The sequence below is a fragment of the Gekko japonicus genome, unplaced genomic scaffold (genome assembly GCF_001447785.1).
Source record: "Gekko japonicus isolate JY-2015 unplaced genomic scaffold, Gekko_japonicus_V1.1 scaffold1739, whole genome shotgun sequence".
Classification (NCBI taxonomy): Eukaryota; Metazoa; Chordata; class Lepidosauria; order Squamata; family Gekkonidae; genus Gekko; species Gekko japonicus.
The window spans coordinates 200,704-223,832 of record NW_015166473.1 but is presented as its reverse complement, the minus strand read 5'-3'; positions in this window follow the sequence as shown (position 1 = coordinate 223,832).

The following is a 23,129-nucleotide window of genomic DNA, read 5'->3' as shown; positions in this document are numbered from 1 at the left end:
AACAGAGTACCGTATTTGCTTTCTGATCCAGGAGGCAGCTCAAGCTCCCCCAATCAGGCCTGAGGTTTCCCCACCCCCAGACCTCTAATCTTTGCTATTTTTGCAAAAGCGGGTCTCTTTTTTTTTCCCTTGAGAGGCAAAACACGAGCCGTTTTGCTTTGCTGGGCATCTTTGTCCTCTGATGTTTTGGGAAGTGTGACCCCTTGGGGGACCAGGCACAAGCGAGAGGAAAATTGGTTTTCTCTCTCACCTTCTCCGCCTCCCTGCTCCGAAAGAGAGTTACGCCCCACATGTGTTCCTCAAAATAGCATCCAGAAACGGCTTTGGAAAGATGATAACTCATTTCGTTGAGGAGCGCGTACCTTTCGTGCGGTGAGTCCCCAGTTTAGAGTCTTCTCAGACAGGGCCGGGAAAGCCCTTTCTCTGCCTGTCGCCATGGAGAGCTCAGCGAAGGCAATAGCACATTGGCTATTCTGACGGGCAAGACTTATGCTACGTATATATGGTACCCAGACCATTTTTGTGATCCCTTGAGGAACCTCGGTAGCTTACTTGCATTCTTTTCCCCATAAGGAAAGTGCTGTGATTCTCTAGCGCCAGGGCTTTTTTTGTAGAAAAAGCCCAGCAGGAACTCATTAGCATAATAGGCCACACCCCTGACAGTACAGCTTATTCGCGTATTAGACCACACCCCCATGCCTTCCCTTGGCTTGCCCGGGCAAGCACCCCCTTGAAGGGGAGGGAGGCAGTTTAAACTGCATTCCCTTGGCTTGCCAGGGCACCCCATGGCTGTGGGAACCCGGGCAAGCCGGCCCTTGGACAGGCCAGGGAAGGCATGGGGAGGCATTTAAATGCCTCCCCAATCCTTCCAGGACCCCCCCCACCCCGCCTCAGGGTCACTAGGGGGGTAGCCACGCACATGCAGAGGTTTTGGCTGTAGTGGGCGTGGCCAACTCTGAAGCCAGCCGGAACTCCTTTCCTGTGCGTTCCTGCCCAAAAATAGCCCTGTCTAGCACAAGGTTCTAGTCCCTACAGTGATCTTATTTTTTTTTTTAACATTCTGTAAAACCAATCAAATCTCTAGTGGCCAGTCTTGCTGGGAAAAACCCTAACTGCTTCTGTCCACTCTCTAAAAGCACTTGTTGGAGACCCCCCAGGCTAGACTTAAACTCTTGAAGACAAAGGCCCCGAAACTATCTCTAGCACTACAAATCCAGGTGTCTAACAAAACTTCGTTTGGGCAGAGGTTAGATTCAGGATGGCAGGAACACTTCTGCCTTAACCTGCCCAGCACACCCTGGTCATACGATCCTTTGGAATCCAGTACGCTGGGCAAAACCGAAACTTTGTACAGTTCGGCGAGTCGCATTCTTGCAAAGCGGACAAATGAAATAGTTTGCACGTTATCCACCTTTTTGGACATTCGGCGTTCCAGCCCTCTCGCTGTTCTTTTGGCCGTTACAAATCCCTTCCTAGGAGAGGGGAAAGACCCCTTTTTCGTAAGTGCACCCCAGAAACTCTACATAGGAACGGTGATTTCAGTTGGAGATTATTGTGTCACTTGGTGAGTTTATTTAAAACCTTCACCCAACTGAGTGCCCAGTTTTATATCACAATGTTTCCAAGTCTGTGGCTTAGACCAGTGTTTTGCAACCTGTGGGTTCGGACCAATACTCCCTCTAAGCTGTGGAGTCTTGTGAGCAAAAATTCTACTTTGTGAGCTGGTGGCATTAAAGTTGCGAGCCAGCCATTTGTCTTCTGCATAAGTTAATTTGCTCTGGAGCCATCCTTCCTGAGCCGAGACAAAAACGTGTGAGCTGGAGGCTAAAAAAACTGTGAGTAGCTCACACTCACTCAGCTTAGAGGGAACACTGGTTAGGACCCCAGAGCCTCTGAAAGTGGGTCATGGACCAGCCCTAACTAACGGCCGCCCCTGCCCTCTCCATGGCTTGCTTTTATATTTTGGAAACCAAGCTGTGTCCCTGGAAACGGTATCTTCCATGAATGAGTTGGTACTTTTTTGTTCTTCATTGCATGTGCATGTTGCTGAAGTAAGTGTGTCCTGGTGGTTATTCGAATGAGTTTGTTAGAATCATGGAGAAGGAGAGAGTGGTCAGAGGCTGGAATCTTAATCTCCACTGGCAAAGGCTGTGCATGGCGGAATGCCACTTGCTCGGGGCTCCTTGCAGGGGTCAGAAGCACACTTCATGTGATATTTGTCGGTGTCTCCAAGATATCTGGGGCGCCGCTGTAGAAAACAGAATGCTGAACAAGATGGGTACTAGATGAGAGCCAGTTTGGTGAAGTAGTTAAGTCTGCGGACTCTAATCTGGGAGAGCCGGGTTTGATTCCCCACTCCTCTGTATGCAGCCAGCTGGGTGACCTTGGGTCAGTCACAAGTTCTCAGAGTGGTTCTCTCAAGAGCAGTCCTCAAGAGAGTTCTCTCAGCCTCACCGACCTCACGGGGTGTCTGTTGAGGGGAGGGGAAGGGAAAGGGGTTTGTGAGCCGCTCTGAGACTCCGAGTGAAGGGCGGGGTATAAATCCAATCTCTTCTTCTTCTTCTCTTCTACTAAGGCCGTAGTTTCTCTAGGGCACCAAAAAAACCCTTGGGCCTGCCCTGGATGGGTCGCCATACCAAGTCCCTTTGGGCTTGTGGGTTGCCATACTTGAAAAGTTGGGAACTTCTGGCTCAGACAGTTCTCTTCTTGCACGGCACCTAATAAACTTGCCCCAGTACCTCGCAGTATCAGAATAGTGCCTTTGTATTGTGGCAAGTTACCTAACCTGAGGACTCTTCCTTCCCCACCTGATTGTTTCTTCCTTTGCACATAGAGAACATCTGCTCCCAAAGCTGTTTGGGGAAGGACCGTTCAATTATAACCGGAAATCTGCGTCCCCCTCTGGTCTTAACCCAGCTGACCAGCTTTGAGCTGCCTCTGCTGTTGTCTTAACTTTGCCACCTCTGCAGTGTTATGGCTGGTGAGCCTTCCCATTGCACTGTCCAACCCCTTGCAGTTACATACAAAATGCTAACAGGCTGTGTACAGTTTCAGTCTTGTCGCTATTTAAGCACTGATGGACTTCCTGATGGCACCTGGGTTTTGGGAACCATGTGGCACAGAGTGTTGGACTGGATGGGCCATTGGCCTGATCCAACATGGTTTCTCTTATGTTCTTATATCTGGGGCAGTGATGCTCTGTCTTCTTGGTGCTTGGGGGGCCACAGTGGAAGGGCTTCTGGAGTTCTGGCCCCGCTGTTGGACCTCCTGGTGGCACCTGGCTCCTGGCCCCTGTGTGACACAGAGCGTTGGACTGGGTGGGCCATTGGCCTGACCCAATATGGCTTCTCTTGTGATCTTATATGGAGCAGAGGTCCATCTGTGGCTATTAGCCACGAAGTATAGAGGGAACACTCTGTCTGGGGCAGTGATGCTCTGTATTCTTGGTGCTTGGGGGGCAATGATGGGAGGGCTTCTGGAGTTCTGGCCCTGCTGGTGGACCTCCTGATGGCACCTGGGTTTTAGCCCCTATGTGACATAGTGTTGGACTGGATGGGCCATTGGCCTGACCCAACATGGCTTCTCTTATGATCTTATATGGAGCAGAGGTCCATCTGTGGCTATTAGCCACGAAGTATAGATGAAACACTCTGTCTGGGGCACTGATGCTCTGTATTCTTGGTGCTTGGGGGCAACGATGGGAGCGCTTCTTGAGTTCTGGCCCCACTCCTGATGGCACCTGGGTTTCAGCCACTTTGTGACACCGAGTGTTGGACTGGATGGGCCATTGGCCTGATCCAACATGGGCTTCTCTTATGTTCTTAATCCCATTTGAAATGGGGCCGTAGGGGTGGCATTGGCTGGCTTGCCTGGGGCTTCCGATTGAGTCCCCAGGCACTAGCTGGATCTGGAATTCTTTTTCTCGGTTCTCAGCACACAAATAGAGAAGACCACGTAAGGGGTTGTGAGGACATTTCTTCCCCTATCCTTTACATTAAGATGACAGGTAGTAATTTTTTTCCGTCAACCCTTTTGGCGGCCCTCTTTCAAAACTTAAATTATTTTTTTAAAAGAAAAGAAAGAAACACTGTTTCTTGCCTGGAAAACCCGACAGGGTTGCCATAAATAAGCTGCGACCTGACGGCACATTCCACCGCTGCCAATCCCGCACACTCCCAAGAATCCAGCTAGGGGCCAAGTTGTGTATATTTTCAGGCTAACACGTATGTCCCCAATCTGGGTGTCATGTGCTGAAGTCAGGAGATTGAAAATGTCAAGGGGGGGATCTTTAACTACACTAGGCCTTCAGTCATCAGATGTAAGTTCACAGGCACCAAGGCAGACATGTAACAAGCAGGACTTCTGTGGTTCGTAAGGACATAAGAGAAGCCATGTTGGATCAGGCCAGTGGCCCCTCCAGTCCAACAGTTGTTGTCACACAGTGGCCAAAACCCCAGGTGCCATCAGGAGAGCCACCAGCAGGGCATCAGGGATTGGGTCATCTCCCTTAAAACATAGCTCCACATCTCTGTGTGGGTGAGCAAAAGCTTCATCCAGTTGGCAGAACCTAAGCAGATGGGTGCTGGTTTACATAGTTTGAGAGCTGCGGTGGCTCAAGTGGTTAAGACGCTGAACTGCAGGCAGTGGAAGGTCGGTAGTTCAGCAGTTCGAGACCCGGGTGCCGCACGATGGAGTGAGCTCCCATCTCTAGTTCCAGCTCCTGCCAACGTAGCAGTTCGAAAGCAAGAAATTGCAAGTAGATAAATAGGTACCACTTCGGTGGGAAGGTAACAGCGTTCCGTGCGCCTTGGTGTTTACTCATGCCGGCCACATGACCACGGAAACGTCTTCGGACAGCGCTGGCTCTTCGGCTTTGAAACGGAGATGAGCACCGCAACCCTAGAGTCGGATTCGACTGGCTTTCGAGCAAGGGAAAACTTTACCTTTACCTTTTTTTACATCGTTTATTGGATTATTTAATGGTATGGACCATAGAGCTAAGAATTGACACGGCCTCTGCTACAAGACAGTCCCTTTTGAGAAGAGAAGAAGAGATTGGATTTATACCCCGCCCTTCACTACACAAAGGAGTCTCAGAGTGTCTTACAAACTCCTTTCCCTTCCCCTCCCCACAAGAGACACCCTGTGAGGCAGGTGGGACTGAGAGAGCTCTGACAGAAACTGCTCTTTTTCAAGAACAGCTGTGCCAGAACTATGGCTTGCCCAAGGTCATCCAGCAACTGCAAGTGGAGGAGTGGGGAATCAAACCCGGTTCTCCCAGATTAGAGTCCGCGCACTTAACCACTACACCAAACTGGCTCTCACATAGTACCCATCTCATTCAGCATTCTGTTTTCTACAGCGGCTCACCAGGGGGGACTTAGACAGTGATCAGGAGAGAGCTGTGTTCTCTCTTGCCTACCTGAGAGAAACTATCCATTCCAGAAGGATAGCTGTGTTTGTCTATGGTAGCAGACTCACACTGGCTTACTCTTGTAGGCATCATTGGATGTATGAAGACGTCCCCCGTTTGCCACTGTTGTCAACAGTAGGGCCAAAACCTGCGAACATACGCCACATTTCCACGTGGAGCTGAAATGTACACGAGATAAGCCTTTTGCTGTAGCAGTCTCAGCTAAGAGTTCCATCTATCTTGTCCTGCGAAGGCAACAGAGATAATGACTTTGGGTCGTGGGAAAGACAGCCTGTATCTAGACGGAGTGCAAATCCAAAAGCCCCGTCTTTCTCAATAAGCGAGAAAGGCCCACATCTGGCTGGCGAATCCCAAACGGCTCGTTCATAATCGTGTGCTGGAATCTGTAGGGTGCCGGATCTGATTGCTCCAGAAGAAACAGAAATACACATTTTCTTTTTTTTTTTAAAGGTTGTTGATGTCATGGAGGTGCGCTGAAACCCCTTCCGATGTGGGTGCTTTCCCCAGAACTGGGGAGGGGGCTTGCTAAAGACGTCGTTTCCGCATTGGAAGGCAGTGGCTTCCTCCGGGCTCTTCCCCTGGGGACTTCTGGTTGCAAAAAAATCCCTTTTCCCTCAAACTCTTCTCTATGGTGCTGTCCCCAAAAGGAACTCAGCAACCTCCAGGTTTCCATCAGCAACAAGATCACTGGCCCGGGACAGCTATAAAAACAACAAAACCTTTCAGATTGAACACCGCCACCTCTCTGGCCTTCCGTGGGCCTTCTGTCTCTGCCGCTTTGCTCGACCCTCGTGCCTTGGGGTTTCTTGGTGCTTCACCACCGGTGCTGTGGGCCTGGCCCCCTGATCTGCAGGATACCTCAGTCTCTAGAGCAGCGCCTCGTCGGGGCGTCCGCAGGAGAGGAAGAGATTGGACCGACAGCTCCTCTTCCTTTCCAAAGGAAGCCCTGCCGTCTGCCCTTTCACGTCCCTTCTGAGACCAAGGCGCTCCTGTTGCAAGCCTGCTGCTGCTGCCTCTGCTCTTGTTTGTGGACCAGTCCGGGTGCTGGTGTTTAACTCAGTCCCATTCCCTGTTTGGTGAAATATATATATTTAAACCGGGGTTCCCCAGCATGGTGCCTGTGGGACCCTGGTGCCTGGCAACACCTTTCCTGTTGTTCAACAAATACTTTTCAAAGGTGAGCAGGACTAAGTGTGGCCGTTTCCCTCAGCAGGGCTTCGGATTGGCTCTGCGGCTGAAAAGGCATCCTGTTCAACAGAGCTGAAATGTTGAAGCGTTACTGTCAGGCTTGTCTATAACCTTGATCTCTGACATTTTGAGGTTGGCTCTGCCTCCCGGGGCACCCGTACTTGCGGTTGTGCCCGCCACCCTTTGTCAGAATCCCAAAGGTGCTGCAGGCTCAAAAAGGCCCAGTGTTCCCTCTAAGCTGAGTGAGTGTGAGCCGGCTCACGGTTTTCCAGCCTCCGGCTCACACACTTTTGTCTCCGCTCAGGAAGGAGGGCTCCAGAGCAAACTAATTCTTGCAGCAGCCCAATCGCTCGTTCACAGCTTTAACGTCAGCAGCTCACAAAGGAGAATTTTTGTTCGCAAGGCTCCACAGCTTAGAGGGAGTGTTGTTGGGGACCCCCGTTTTAAGCCCTTTGGCACTGGAGCTCTTTAACACATGGCCCCCACCCGAGCTTTTACAACAGTCTGTCTGCTTGCCGAACGATGTCTTTTCTGTCCTTTCAGTAACCTCTCGGGCATCAGCCACTCTTGCTTGGGGCAGCATTTCCCCTTATCGCTCCTCTCGCCGTGTACTGCAGGGAAACTCCATTTTGTTTGGGATTGTCAATGGAGACTCCATTTTGTTTGGTTCCCCCAGTGTCAGCCGCCGTCGAGCTTTGTGAAGGGCTAACCGCAGGCTTCCTGCCTTCAGAGCCAAGGGTCTGGAGGACGGCTCTGTTTCCGGGATGCAGTTTAAGTGCTTCTTGCCCCAGGACGGACTCCAAAATCAAAGAGCCCATTGGCACATCATTAGCCTGGGTCGAGGAGGAAGGAATCTATCAATCCACGTCTCAGTGGCTCCTGACATGCTCCCGCCCAGTGGGCAGAAAGTCGAAGGGCTTTACCAGGATCCTGAAGACACGGGTGATCCGCTTGGTGTTGGAGAGACGTTTGATTGGTGACTTTTTCATATTTACAGTAGAAGGCTTGCATTTTGCCGCCTCTCTTCCTGAAAGCCAAAGGTGCAACCCGGCACCAAGTCCACCTACCTCACTCCAGTTTACCTGTTCACACCTGCCAGGGATTCTGCCCCAGAAGCAGACAGGTAGGTCTGGATCAGGGCTGAGAACGCCCCCCCTTCCCCACCACCCCAAATTTTAGGGTTATGCTGTTAAGACGTTCTGCAGAACTCAAAAGTGTACAAGGCTGTTTTAGGTTGTTTTGGTTGGTTCTAACGGACAGCTGGTGTTTGAGGATTCGGGGGTTTCTTTGTTGGAGACCCCCCACCCACCCTGTGGCCTGTAGTGAGTAGGAATGCCAGCCTCCAGGTGGGACCTGGGGACCCCGGAATTACAGCTCCAGACTACAGAGATTAATTCCCCTGCAGGAAACGGCTGCTTTGGAGAGCCAGTTTGGTGTAGTGGTTTAAGTGCGCAGACTCTAATCTGGGAGAACCGGGTTTGATTCCCCACTCCTCCACTGGCACCTGGCTGGATGACCTTGGGCAAGCCGTAGTTCTGCCACAGCTGTCCTCGAAAAAGAGCAGTTTGTGTCAAGAGCTCTCTCAGCCCCACCTACCTCACAGCCAGGGTGTCTGTTGTGGGGAGGGGAAGGGAAAGGAGTTTGTAAGCCGATCTGAGACTCCTTCGAGTAGTGAAGGGCGGGCGGGGTATAAATCCCATCTCTTCTTCTTCTTTGGAGGGTGGACTCTGTGGCATTGTGCCCCATGGAGGTCCCTGTCCTCTCCAGGCTCCATCCCCAAATCTCCAGGAGTTTCCCAACCTGGATATGGCAACCCTACCCCCCATCCCCCTCCAGTGGCCAGGGGGGGATCCGGCAACCCAGGGCATCCGGCTTCACTCTTCTCTGCCCCCCTCTCCCCATCCCCAGCTGGATGTGTGTCCCCCCCTCTTACTCGTTGGTTTGCATGGAGTTTTGCCTCAGTGGCTCTTTCAGAAGCTTGGCCGCGCAGACACGTCGCACCCTTGGTGGTCCTTGTGTACTGTATCTGCAACTTTTATATATATATAAATATATATATATACATACATAAAAATATATATATTGAGATGTATTTAATGGTGAAGAAGAAAGAGGAAAGACACAACTGTGCATTTGTAGAAATATTTTTTAAAGAAATGCATTTTTCCCCCCAATTAAATTATTTAAGAAATCTACGGCGTCTCCAGAGCCCCTGTGTGTTTATTGACTTGGCAGGGTTATGCGGCGAGGGTGAAGAGGGGACCCTCAGCCAGGGTTTGTCCTCCGGCATTGTACCCTTGAAAGCCCAGCTCTCTGACCCATCAAATTAGCTGTCAGGGTTCCCCGGCTTCTGGCGAATAGGTTGTTGTGTCACGGAATGTCCACCAACATTCTAATCTCTGATCGGGGCGGGTCATGTGAAAAGCATTCATGCAGCTGGAAGAAAATGGAAGATTAGCTTTGCCGGGGATGGGGGGTTTGACTTGCACACAGGCCCGTAGCCACAGTGGGGCATCTCGGGGCCCGGCCCCCTTACTGCCGAGGGCCTCCCCCCAAATTAAAAAATCCTAGCTACGGGCCTGCTTGCACATGCGAGTGGGCCGCTACAGTAGGAACTGATCTTGGCAAAAGTATGAACTTATCGTGAAAAAAGAGCTGTTCTTGAAAAGAGCAGTTTCTGTCAAGAGCTCTCTCAGCCCTGCCTACCTCACAGGGTGTCTGTGGTAGGGTTGCCAAAGGCCCATCCAGTCCAACACTCTGTATCACACAGTGGCCAGAAATACCACTGTGGGGCCAGGACACTAGAAGCCCTCCCACTGTCGTCGCCCCCCCCCCCAGCACCAAGATGACAGAGCATCACTTGCCCCAGAGCCCCTATCTATACCTTGTGGCTAATAGCCACAGATGGACCTCTGCTCCATATGCCTATCTAATTCCCTTTTGAAGCCGTCCATGCTTCTAGCCGCCGCCACCTCCTGTGGCAGTGAATTCCAGGTGTGAATCACTCTTTGGGTGAAGAAGGACTTCCTTTTATCCGTTCTAACCCGACCGCTCAGCAGTTTCATGGAGTGCCCACGAGTTCTTGTATTGTGAGAAAGGGAGAAAAGTACCTCTTTCTGTACCTGTTCTTTCCCATGCATAATCTTATAAACCTCAGTCATGTCACCCCTCAGTCATCGTTTCTCCAAGCTAAAGAGCCCCAAGCGCCTTAACCTTTCCTCATAGGGAAAGTGTCCCAACCCTTTTATCATCTCAGGAATCCCTGGGAATTTGGGGGTGGGACCTGGGGAGGGGGGGGCCTCAGCGGGGTAGAAGAGCCCACCCTTCAAAGCAGCCATTTTCTCCAGGGGAAATGATCGCTGTAGTCCGGCGATCATTTGTGATTCTGGGAGGTCTCCGGGCCCCACCTGGGGGCTGGCAACCATAGAACCCTGCAGCCCACTCAACAAAAACACAGAAGCAAGTGACAGGAACTCTTCTCCCACTCCCCAGCACCAGAGATACAGGGCACTGTTATCAAGTTAATAGTCGGCACCCAACACAACCGGTGCTTGCAACTTTCTGAAATCCGTGGATGGCCTCGATTTTTTTACATGACTCTTGGAGGATAAATCTCTCAGTCGCTATTTGCTATGAGAGCTATGAATGGAACTTCCATGGGAAGAGGCAGTATATCCATGACTGCAGGGCTTTTTTTGTAGAAAAAGCCCATCAGGAACTCATTAGCATAATAGGCCACACCCCTGACAGCACAGCTCATTGGCATATTAGCCCACACCCCCATGTTACCAGGTGTGCTCATCCAGCCACACCCACCTTTTGCTTCTTATTCTGTTTACCTTGTTTGTTGTCCAAACCCAGGGCTTTTTTGTAGCAGGAACTCCTTTGCATGTTAGGCCACACACCCCTAATGTAGCCAATCCTAATGAGTTTCTGCTGTTGGGTGTGGCCTATTATGCTAATGAGTTCCTGCTGGGCATGACCAACTTGGGAGCCAGCTGGAACTCCGTTCCTGTGCGTTCCTGCCCGAAAGTAGCCCTGCATGACTGCCAAAGGCAGGGGTCCTCTGTTTCGGGCTTTCCTTGTGCTGGTGGATAAATGCCGACATACTGAGTTCGGGCACTGGCTGTTTTGTACATGTTCCTCGTGCAGCTGCATCGTTGCTCGTCTGCCAAATTTCACCGTCACTTGTGAGTTTCAAGAGTCCATCAGAACATAAGAGAAGCCATGTTGGATCAGGCCAGTGGCCCCTCCAGTCCAACACTCTGTGTCACACAGTGGCCAAAGCCCGGGTGCCCTCAGGAGATCCACCAGTGAGGCCAGAACTCCAGAAGCCCTCCCACTGTGGCCCCCCAAGCACCAAGAATACAGAGCATCACTGCCCCAGACAGAGTGCTCCATCTATACCTTGTGACTAATAGCCACTGATGGACCTCTGCTCCATATAACTATGTAAGAGAAGCCATCCTGGATCGGGCCAATGGCCCATCCAGTCCAACACTTTGTTTCACACAGTGGCCAAAACCCACGTGCCGTCAGGAGGTCCAGCAGCAGGGCCAGAACTTCAGAAGCCCTCCCACTCTTGCTCCCCCAAGCACCAAGAACACAGAGCATCACAGCCCCAAACTGAGAGTTCCTATTTATACCTTGTGGCTAATAGCCACTGATGGACCTCTGCTCCAGATGCTTATCCCATTCCCTCTTGAAGTTGTCTATGCTTGTAGCTGCCACCACTTCCTGCAGCAGTGAATTCCACATGTGAATGATTCTTTGGGTGAAGAAGGACTTCCTTTTATCTGTTCTAAGCCTACGGCTCATGAATATCATGGAGTGCCCACGAGTTCTTGTGTTGTGAGCAAGGGAGAAAAGGACATCATTCTCTACCTTCTCTAGCTCATGTATAGTTTTGTAGACCTCTATCATGTCACCCATCCAAGCTAAAGAGCCCCAACCTCTTTAACCTTTCTTCATAGGGAAGGTATTCCATCCCCTTCATCATTTTAGTTGCCTTTTTCTGCACCGGTCTGGAAATAATGCTGGAAAACAAGAAGAAATCTTGGTCTGATCAAGGAAGGAACATAGAATCATAGAGTTGGAAGCGGCCATAAAGACCATCTAGTCCAACCCCCTGCCCAACGCAGGACCAGCCTAAAGCATCTCTGACAAATATTTACCCAACCTCTTTGTGTTAGGTTCTTATGAACTGGAGGCTACACAGCCTCCAAGGTGGGCCGTGGGCAATGTTCCCTCTAAGCTGTGGAGTCCTGTGAGCAAAAATTCTACTTTGTGAGCTCCTGGCATTAAAGTTGTGAGCGAGCCATTTGGCTACTGCATAAATTAGTTTGCTCTGGAGCCATCCCTTCCTGAGCTGAAACAAAAATGTGTGAGCCAGAAGCTAAAAAACTGTGAGCTAGCTCACACTAACTCAGCTTAGAGGGAACAGTGGCCGTGGGAATTGTGATCAGGCCTCTCTTCAGAGCTGCATAATGTCCACCGTCCTCACCCCGCAAAGGACCATGTTTTATTTTGGATTAATGGGAGACTGGGTTTTAGAAACCACAATGCGCTCGAGAATCCAACAGTTTACATGATCATAAGATCATAAGAGACGCCAATGTTGGATCAGGCCAAAGGCCCATCCAGTCCAACACTCTGTGTCACACAGTGGCCAGAAATACCAGTGCCATCAGGGTGTGGGTGTGGAGTGTGGGTGTGGGTGGGAGTCCTGCCCAGTGTTCCCTCTAAGCTGAGTTGGTGTGAGTTAGCTCGCAGTTTTTTAGCCTCCGGCTCACACGTTTTGGTCATAGCTCAGGAAGCGTGGCTCCAGAGCAAACTAACTGATGCAGTAGCCAGATTGCTCGCTCACCATTTTAATGCCAGCGGCTCGCAAAGTAGAATTTTTGCTCCCGGGACTCCGCAGCTCAGAGGGAGCATTGCTCCCGTCCCTGTCTCCTGCCCACGTCTCCAAGGGATACATGGATTTGTAATGTGTATGTGGGGGGGGGGGTGCTGTTACCTAGGGAAGAGCTGTGTGCTTTTCCCTCCCCCCTCCCTTTGCTTCCCCCCTCCCCAACCAGGAATCTGCAAAGGACTTCTTAGCCGCTGCTGTTTTCCCTCTTAATCTCCTGTTTAGGACTTAAGAGGGGGAAACAAAGAAAGGGATTGTTTGAGTTTCTGGAAAGCCCTTGGGAGCCGCTGGAGAGTTCTCGGGAGGGGGAGGAGGGAGATTCTCCAAAGAGACCCCCAAAGTGGGGGCGGGAGGGATCTCAGTTCTCATTCCCCCCCCTCCCAAATGATGTGGCCTTCCAAAAAAAGCACAGCGAAAACCAGTGGGTGGGCACCCTTTGCCGGCCAGGGGATAGACAGTCGTTTTCAAATTGGATCTCAGGGATGAGTGTTACTGGATGGGCTTGGTGAGAACGTAAGCAACCACAGCTGCCCATCCCCTTCGGGGAAAGAAGCTATATTTGATAGGTGCCGATCAAACCAATGAGCTCTTTGAAAGGTGTACTCCGGACTCCCTTACAGTAGTGTGACACAGTGTGTTGGACTGGATGGGCCACTGGCCCGATCCAACATGGCTTCCCTTATGATCAACCATTACCAAGATGGAGAAATGAAACCATAAGAACATAAGGGACGCCAATGTTGGATCAGGCCAAAGGCCCATCCAGCCCAACACTCTGTGTCACACAGAGGCCAAAAATACCAGGTGCCATCAGGAGGTCCACCAGTGGGGCCAGGACACTAGAAGCCCTCCCACTGTTGACCCCCCCCAAGCACCAAGATGACAGAGCATCACTTGCCCCAGAGCCCCTATCTATACCTTGTGGCTAATAGCCACTGATGGACCTCTGCTCCATATGCTTATCTAATTCCCTTTTGAAGCCGTCCATGCTTGTAGCACCCACCACTTCCTGTGGCAGTGAATTCCATGTGTTAATCACTCTTTGGGTGAAGAAGTACTTCCTTTTATCCGTTCTAACCAGTCGGCAGCCCAAAGATGAGATCTCCAGTCGGCAGTCGGCAGCCCAAAGATGAGAAGAGCATTGCTTAATGGCTGCCCCGTGGCCAGGTTGCAGCTCCAACAAAGGCCAGCGGAAAGGGAAACTGGTCACCGACGTGGTGGGAAAGACCCCACGTAAGGGCCAAGGAATGCCACTGTAGATACTCTCAGGTTTGCACAGGTGCAGAGAGTGTGACTCCAGGCGGCCGGGGGGGGGGGCCTCTGCCCATCCGGCTTCCAAGAGCGCGTGCCAAAGACGCAACCAACCCTTCTCTGAAGTGGTTTCTCATCGCTTCGGTGTGGCGGGTGAGGCAGATTAAGGCGCCCCAGATGAGGATTAGTCAGGCTTTGTTTGACAATCCCACGAACTCGGTTTCTGTCTCTCTCGGCCTAAGGCCCCGCTGCAAAACGGTTCCTGCGGCTATGCAGACGGATGTTGGGACAGTGATTCAATATTGATACGTTTGCAGTGAACCTCTCTGCCCTCGCCGAGGGCCGCCAGGGAAGATCTCAGCTCGGAGGCATGCTCGGAGGAGAGACGGGTCCTGCGCCAAGGAGGGGCCGCTGCTGCTCGTTGCCGGAGCGCATACTTTGCATGCACGCAGTCCGGTCCCGGGTTCAGTTTCCCACGTCTCCGTGGACGAGGATCTTGGGCAGAGGATGACCCTAGAAGAGAGTGCTGGCAGGCAGCAGGGAGGGACCAAGAGCTTGACTTGGTGTAAATAAAGAGCGAGCTTCCATATTTTTAAGGGACTACCCAGTGGCTCAGGGCTCTTCGAAACCTGCTCTCTTTGCCAAATGGATACATTCAGCCAGGGGTCGTTTCGTAGAAAAAGAGCTAGGGGAACTCATTAGCATAACTCATTAGCATATGCCACACCCCCTGACATCACCGGAAGTGTGTCATAAGGCCACACACCCTGACATCACCGGAAGTGTGTCATAAGGCCACACACCCCGCCCCCAACGGTCCCGGCTGCCGCCGCCAGCCTTGCAGCTCCACTGCCGAGCCCCATGAGGGGCCCGGCGGTGGACCTGCAAGGCCGGCGGGAGTGCAAGGAAGCCCCGCGAAGGCCCTCCCTGGCCCCAGGCAGGCAGGGGTGGGGAGAGGCGGGGAGGAAGCAACTTACCCTCCCTCTTCTCCTGCCTCCTCCTGGCTGAATGAGGACCGGAAGTGGGGCAGCCGGAAGCGGGGGGCGGGGCTTCGTCATGTGCCCCGCCCCCTGTACCTCACCCGGGGGAACTGCGATCCCCTGCATTCCCCCCCGAAATGACCTCTGCATTCAGCGTTTCAGATTAGAGGAAAGGGGTGTGTGTTTGTGTTGTGACTTAGCTCTCTCCGTTTTCTAACAACTTGTGTGGACAAGCTTGCAAGAAGGCAGATTTTACAGAGCTGCTTCCTCTTGGCACTGAAAGGCTGTGATTTCGACTTTCCTCCCCCCCCTGATCCCGGCAGCCATTTGGGGGTACATGAAACCTCCTTCAAATGCTCTGCCAAAGTCTAGATCATTTCCCCCACATCCAGCCCAAAAGGCACCCTTTTCTGTTAACTCACCTAGCTGGCAAGCCCCAGGAGTAATCGGGAGGCAGGGAGGGCCGGCCCGTTATTGTTAAATTTTAGACCGTCGCCTAGGGTGACGGCTCGATGAGGCCGCCGTTCTGGCCGGCCTCGTACCCTCCTCGCCCTGCACAGGAAGCCTCCTTTGCTGGCTTCTTGCTCCGTCCCTGGCAAGAGACTCCCCACTTTACAGCCCCCCCAGACGGAAAGAGGAGGCAGGGGGGGACAGGTGCAGGGAACAGACCGGGACAACGGGAAAGTGCAGCTCGCCCTCTGCTGCCCCCACCCCCAGAGTCTCTTTGGAGCTCGTTTTGCAGCCTGACACAAGCCCCCTCCCCTCGAGCAATCCCGCTCCCCCAGATGCATTTGCAGCTTGCCCCCTCGACCCGCCCACTGCGGCTCTGGCTCCCGCTCCCATCCCGCCCCGCACGGGGGGGGGGGCAGAATGTATCCTCACCAGTGGGCGAAAAAACCTGGGGCCGTCACTGGGGGCAGGGACTAGCCTGTCAGCATCATAGAATCAGGGGGTTGGACTAGATGCCCCTGGAGGTCCCTTCCAACTCTATGATTCTGTGTGCCACAGTCCTGCTCCAACCTGGCCCTTGCACAGATGGGAGCTCCCTAAGCACATTTGTCAGATAAGACTGGGGTGGACGTGGGGGAGGGGTCACAGGAGGACTTCATAATGTGCAATTAGACCCTCGGAGAAACACCCCTTTATAGCAATGACTGTGTTGTGAGTAGAACCAGGGGTTGTTTCCTGCGGGAGCACACAGGAGTGGAGCTCTGGCAGTAAGGAGCCCAGGGGGCGGGCACATGCAACAAGCCCCGCCCCCTGCTCCCAGCAGCCCTCAGTCAGAGCAAGAAGCAGCCAGGTAAGTTGCAGAGCTCCCCCTGGCCCCCCAAAACAGTCCAGTGGCACCTTTAAGACCAAGTTTTATTCAGGTACAAGCTCTCCCTCCTCTGTGAGGGCAGATCTGCACATCCCCCCCCCCAATAGCTAGCAATCCAAAACAGTCCAGTGGAGCCTGAGCGGTGGGTGTTGCCTTCTGACACACTTCCGGTGATCTCAGGGTGTGTGGCATATGTTAAGTCGTGAGCTTAACAAATAGTCGGAGAGTGATTTCAGCAAGAATGCGGTTTATTCTTCAGAACAAACACAACTCCAACACAGATCAACATCAGTCAGCCAGAACAGCTTTAACATTGCAGCTGTCCTGCTTTTAAACATTCCCGGCTAATGTAGCCACGCCTACTGTACAATTAACAACCAATGCGGTTGAACCAATAAAGGCCAATCACGGACGTTCCCGCTCAGGGAGCTTGTCCAGAGTGATTGGACATTGCTTCCTGGGCTAGTGCTCCTATTGGTTACATTAGGATCCTAGCCCAGGACGAAGCTTTGCATTACATGTCAATGAGATGTTTCACATTACATTCAGTTCATACAGTTTGATGCAATCAGGTCACTTTGAATACACAACAGCATATGCAAATGAGTTATGCTAATAAATTATGCTAATGAGCTCCTGCACCTCCTTTTCTACAAAATGGATCCTGAGTAGAACCAGCAGGATTCGGAGGAATGGTCCAAAAGCCAGGGGGAGGCCGGGTAGAGTCACAGCCCTCCCTCCCAATCTTCCCTAAATGACACCCCTGGTTACAATTTAACGGCACCCGCGCACAGGTTACCTTTGCACGTTCCGGAGGGGTGGAAGAATTCCTCCTCACCGCCAAATATTAGGATCAGCCAGGCTGGGAGCGGGAGTCTTCCCAAAGGGAAATTTAATTGGGCGCATCTCCCTCCTGGCCGACATCCTGCTAATTCCTATTTTAGGCTTTCCGAAACCTTTAAAGCCACAAAGCGAGCGATAAAGAAAGCACCATCAGGCCGGTCTCCATCTGTTGCCAAGATGGATTCTGTGAAAGCAATAAGGGGAGAGGGGAGAGGGAAGGGAAGGGCTCTCTCGGGCTCCGTTTTATTCCCCGAAAGCTGGTGCGAGGCTCTTGTAAAGAAGTAGTGGGGTTAGGGTTGCCAGCTCCAGGTTGGGAAATTCCTGGAGATTTCAGGGGTAGAGCCCGGGGAGGGACCAGCGCTCCCTCTAAGCTGCGGAGTCTTGTGAGCAAAAATTCCACTTTGTGAGCTACTGGCATTAAAGTTGTGAGCGAGCGATTTGGCCGCTGCATAAGTTAGTTTGCTCTGGAGCCCCATCCTTCCTGAGCGGAGACAAAAACGTGAGAGCCGGAGGCTGAAAAACGGTGAGCTGGCTCACACTAACTCAGCTTAGGGGGAACACTGGGAGGGACCTCAGTGGGGTACAAGGCCACGGAGTCCACCCTCCAAAGCTGCCGCTCTCTCCCGGGGAGCTGATCTCTGTCACCTGCAGATCAGTTGTGATTCCGGGAGATCTCCTCGTCCCACCTGGGGGTTGGCAACCTTTGCCATGGAAGCCGGGCCTCTATTCTGTGAGTCTCTGGCTGAATTGCACATAAGCAGAGATCCAGGTTGCCTAGCGGAAAGTACATCATTTGGTGACTTCAGATTTATTGAGGTTAACTGGTGTGGTCGGTCCAGTCACCAAGAGTTAGCAGAGTGCTTAAATAAAGCTACAAACGCGGCAGCGTCACTTGACCAGGTCCACTCAGCGTACAAAGCTACACAGAGCCACGTTGCAAGTTTAGAAGAGACATAGTAAAGGTAAAGGTTCCCTTGCTCGAATCCCTTGCTCGAATCCGACTCTAGGGTTGCGGTGCTCATCTCTGTTTCAAAGCCGAAGAGCCAGCGCTGTCCGAAGACGTTTCCGTGGTCATGTGGCCAGCATGACTAAACACCAAGGCGCACGGAATTCTGTTACCTTCCCACCAAAGTGGTACCTATTTATCTACTTGCAATTTCTTGCTTTCAAACTGCTAGGTTGGCAAAAGCTGGAACTAGAGACGGGAGCTCACTCCGTCTTGCAGCACCCAGGTCTCGAACTGCTGAACTAGTCTGTTTATTTGAGAAAGACACTCAATTGGATAGGAAAGAGCAGAGACAGGATAGAGAGACGTATCATCATGCCCCCTGTATAAATCGATGGTGCGACCTCATTTGGAGGACTGTGTACAATTCTGGTCACCACACCTCAAAAAAGATATTATAGCATTGGAGGAAAGTGCAGAAAAGGGCGACTCGAATGATAAAAGGGTTGGAACACTTTCCCTATGAGGAAAGGTTAAAATGCTTGGGGTTCTTTAGCTTGGAGAAATGTTGGCTGAGGGGTGACATGATCAGGGTTTATAAGATTATACATGGGACAGAGCAGGTCAAGAAAGAAGTCCTTTTCTCCCTTTCTCACAATACAAGAACTCGTGGGCACTCCATGAAATTGCTGAGCAGTCGGGTTCGACAAGATACAAGGAAGTCCTCCTCACTGGTGGACCTCCTGATGGCACCTGGTATTTCTGGCCACTATGTGACACAGAGTGTTGGACTGGATGGGCCTTTGGCCTGATCCAACATTGGCTTCTCTTATGTCCTTATGTTCTTTTATCTGTTCTAAGCCTACTGCTCATGAATATCATGCCCACGAATTCTTGTATTGTGAGAAAGGGAGAAAAGGACTTCATTCTCTACCTTCTCTAACTCATGTATAGTTTTGTAGACCTCTATCATGTTCGTACTAGCTAAAGGATGGCGGTGATATGGCATTCCAACATGCTGAGGTCCCTCCCCTCCCCAAACCCCGCCCTCCCCAGGCTCCACCCCCAAAATCTCCAGGGATTTCCCAACCCAGAGCTTGCAACCCTTCTAGGAGGGAAAATGCACCCTCTCTTTGGTGGGCCTTTCCCCCTCCAAGGGAGAACAGTTTCTGGGGGACAGCTTTGACTAGCAAATCACCCGTGTCTGCATGCGGGGAAAGAGTTTTTAACCCCCTTTCCGTCTGTTGTACCAGACCCCCAGTTCAATGTTTCCGAACAATGCTGGGAAGATCCGTTCACAAACCTTTCTGGGATACATCTGCTTTGGCCCGGAGGCCGCTGGTTTGGCTTCCTGGCAGTGCTCTAAGAGGCTTGGAGGGATTTGAAGGAACCTGGTCTCCTCCCAGCTAGGAAGGAGGGGGATCCTCTTCCCAAAGCAAGAGGGAGGGATGAGTGGAGAGAAATAATGCCACATCGAAATAAAATGTTCTTGGCCTTTAAGGGAGCCACCGATTTGATTTATTTTGAGTGGAGAGGACCGCCGGAGTTGGTGTCGCTGCCCGATGAGTAACAGATGAAGGAAGAAAGATGCGCAGATGATGCGGTGAGCATCGAAATTAATGCTTGTGGAGGGTCTGTGCCCCTGCCTATGTGTAATTGCCGGCTCACGAGCATGGAGCTTGACTACATGGACTGGGCGTGTGGCTGACTTTGCCTCATCATGAGGCATCCATTTTGTGGCAGCCACATTGTGGCTGGCTCTTAGGGTTGCCAAGTCGATCTTCACTGGGAGCAGGGAGCTCCCGGCCAGTGGCCGGTGCACACACGTGCAAAGCACATGCACGCCGCATGGACGTCACCCAGAAGTGACGTGATGACGCCAGGCACGCTGGGGGTGCGGCCACGGCCATACAAGGGAAAACCATAGTCCCTATCAAAAGTCAACACCATAGAGTTTTCCCTCGGATGGCCGTGGCCCCGCCCCCAGCGTGCCCGGCGTGGTCGCGTCACTTCCATGTGACGTGCACGTCAGGGAGGATTTCCCCCCGGGGCCCGATCCGGCGGCGCCGGGGAACGGGCCTCTGGGGCGGGGGTTACCCCACCCCCCGAGGGGACTTGGGAAGCCTACTGGTTCTGCCTCTTGAGGCATCTTGTGGCAGCCATTTTGTGGCTGACTTAGCCTCATCATGAGGCATCCATTTTGTGGCATCCATTTTGGAACTCTACGATTCCAGGATCTACCCCATGATCAGGAATGTTGAGTAGAATTGCCAGTCTCTAGGTGGTAGCTGGAGGTCTCCTGCGATTACAACTGGTCCCCATACTACAGAGATCAGTTCCCCTGGAGAAAATGGCCGCTTTGGAAGGTGGACTCTATGGCATTGTGCCCCACTGAGGATCCTCCCCTCCCTATATCCTGCCCTCCCCAGGCTCTAATCCCCCCCCCCAATTTCTAGGAATTTCTCAACCAAGAGCTGGCAACCCTAACATTCAGAAAAAGAGTTGCATGTATGGAGGCAACATATGTATACTTTCTAAGCACATAGATGCCATGCCATGCTCACATGCTGCTGCTTGTGTGTTGGCAGGGTGGCGGGGCTAGGCATACTGATTTCCATGTGCATAATATCACCTGCTGAAAATGGGTCCAGTCTTGAACCATGGGATGTAAGGACCACCACTTCCTAGACTGGATGACATGTACCTGCACCCCCTGGCTGAGCAGAAGTCCCTGACCTTTTCGAGTCTGTGAGCAACTTTGGAATTCTGACACAGCTTGGTGGGTGCCAGTGCCTCATGAAGCAAAACCAGCCACAAAATGGCTGTCACAAAATGGCTGCCTCATGAGGTAAGAGCCAGCCACAAAATGGCTGCCTCATAATGAGGCAAAGTCAGCAACAAGATGGCTGCCACAAAATGGATGCCTCATGAGGCAGAGCCCGCCACAAAATGGCTGCTGCTGCTTACCTTCAGTCGCACCGTGAAGGCCCTGATGCTGTGGTGGCAGCTGCCGCCAAAGCAACATGTTTGAACAATCTGCACAGCCAATTAAAATCTCCAATGGCCAATCAGAAGCTAAGCCCACCAGGGCCTGCCCACTGTCTAAAAAGTGTTTGGTGGACGTTGTCGGGGTTCCCTGATCTTGAGAGCATGGACAGTTCTGTCCCCCAAATGATCCAAGTGCGTGCTCGGGGAGCCCAACTGGTACAGGGTGGCCAGAGAAGGCAAGTGTGACTTATGCCTCACTTTGGGCTCCTACTGCCTGGGGCTGAAGCTCCTCCCTCAGCACCCTGTCTCAGATCCTGCTGGGGCAGCGTAAATCAAGCCCCCCCCCCCCGAAAAGCAAAGAGAAAGCTGTGACATTGTCCAAAAACATGCATGGAATCCATGACTGGTGCGCCTTCCTTCGGGAGACTCATTAAGGACTAAGCCGGAGCACATCAGAAAAATGCTTAGAGCCTTTTTTTCTGGGGGGAGGAACGAATGGCGGAGTGGCCATAATATCTGAATATGTTGAAATCTGATTCTGTTTTGGGGTGGTTGTTTTTTTTCCTGGGGGAAAGCATTTGCGTTTGTTATAAGCCCTTTTGAGATTTGGGGAGATAGTAGGGTTGCCAAGTATAGCTTACCTCCGCAGCGGGGGACTCCCGGGTGGATCCCGAAGCGTACGCGCGCCGCACACACGTCACCAGGAAGTGAAGTTATGACGCCGGGCACGCTGGGGGCAGGGCCACGACCATTCAAGGGGAAACCATAGAGTTTCCCCTCGGATGGTCGTGGCCCCGCCCCCAGCGTGCCCGGCGTCATAACGTCACTTCCTGGTGACGTGCACGCCGGAGTGGAGTTCCCCCCGGGGCCCGATTCAGCGATGGAGGAAATCGGGCCTCCAAAGCAGGGGTTTACCCGCCCCCCCTTGGCAGCCCTAGGAGATAGCAGGCTGTAGACCTAAACAACTTTCCGGGCTCGTGGCCACAGGATGGTGTGACTGTTTTTGAGTACTGTTTTTTTTTGGGGGGGGGGGAGAATGGAATCAATAGATCAATAGATCAGGGTTGCCAGCTCCAGAGTGGGAAATTCTTGGAGATTTGGGGGTGGATCCTGGGGAGGGCAGGTTTTGGAGCGGGGAGGTACCCCCACAGCGTGTAATGCCATCGAGTCTGCCCTCCAAACCAGCTGCATTCTCCAAAGGAACTGCTGTTTGTCCTCTGGAGATCAGTTGTAATTCCAAGAAAATCTCCAGGCTCTCCTGGAAGTTGGCAACCCTACAATGGATACATGGGAACATGCATCAGGACCTAGAAATTGACACAAAATGGCATTTTCTGAATCCAGACACGTCAGATCTTTGTTCAGCATTTATGCCTCTCTTGTGAATTTCCTTGTGGCATCTTGGAAGACACAGTTTGTCGACTAGATGGCACATCGGTCTCGACGGACTGCTCTTTGATTCTACGGGGAAATTTCATTCGTTTCTCTAGCAGCCTATGAGTATCTCAGACTTCCTAAAAAGAGCCCGTAGGAGCTGGGTAGCTTTGCGTGGCCAAGCTCCAGCCTCCAGGTGGGGCCCAGAGTTCTCCCAGAATTACAACTTATTCTTCGAACTACAGATCCGAGTTCTCCTGGAGGAAATGGCCGCTTCAGAGGGTGGATTCTATGCAGGGGTCATTTCCTAGAAAAAGAGGTGCAGGGGCTCATTAGCATAACTCATTAGCATATGCCACACCCCCTGACATCACCGGAAGTGTGTCAGAAGGCAACATTCACCGCTTAGCCTCCACTGGACTGTTTTGGATTCCTAGCTATTGGGGGGGGGGACGTGCAGATCTGCCCTCACAGAGGAGAGAGAGCTTGTACCTGAATAAAACCTGGTCTTAAAGGTGCCACTGGACTGTTTTGGACTGGGGAGGCTGGGGGGGGGGCTCTGCAACTTGCCTGGCTGCTTCTTGCTCTGACTGAGAGCCAGTTTGGTGTAGTGGTTAAGTGTGCGGACTCTAATCTGGGAGAACTGGGTTTGATTCCCCACTCCTCCACTTGCACCTGCTGATGTGACCTTGGGTCAGTCACAAGCTCTGGCACAGCTGTCCTTGAAAAAGAGCAGTTTGTGTCAGAGTTCTCTCAGCCCCACCCACCTCACAGGGTGTCTGTTGTGGGGAGGGGAAGGGAAAGGAGTTTGTAAGCCGCTCTGAGACTCCAAGTGAAGGGCGGGGTATAAATCCAATCTCTTCTTCTTCTTCTGCTGGGAGCAGGGGGCGGGGCTTGTT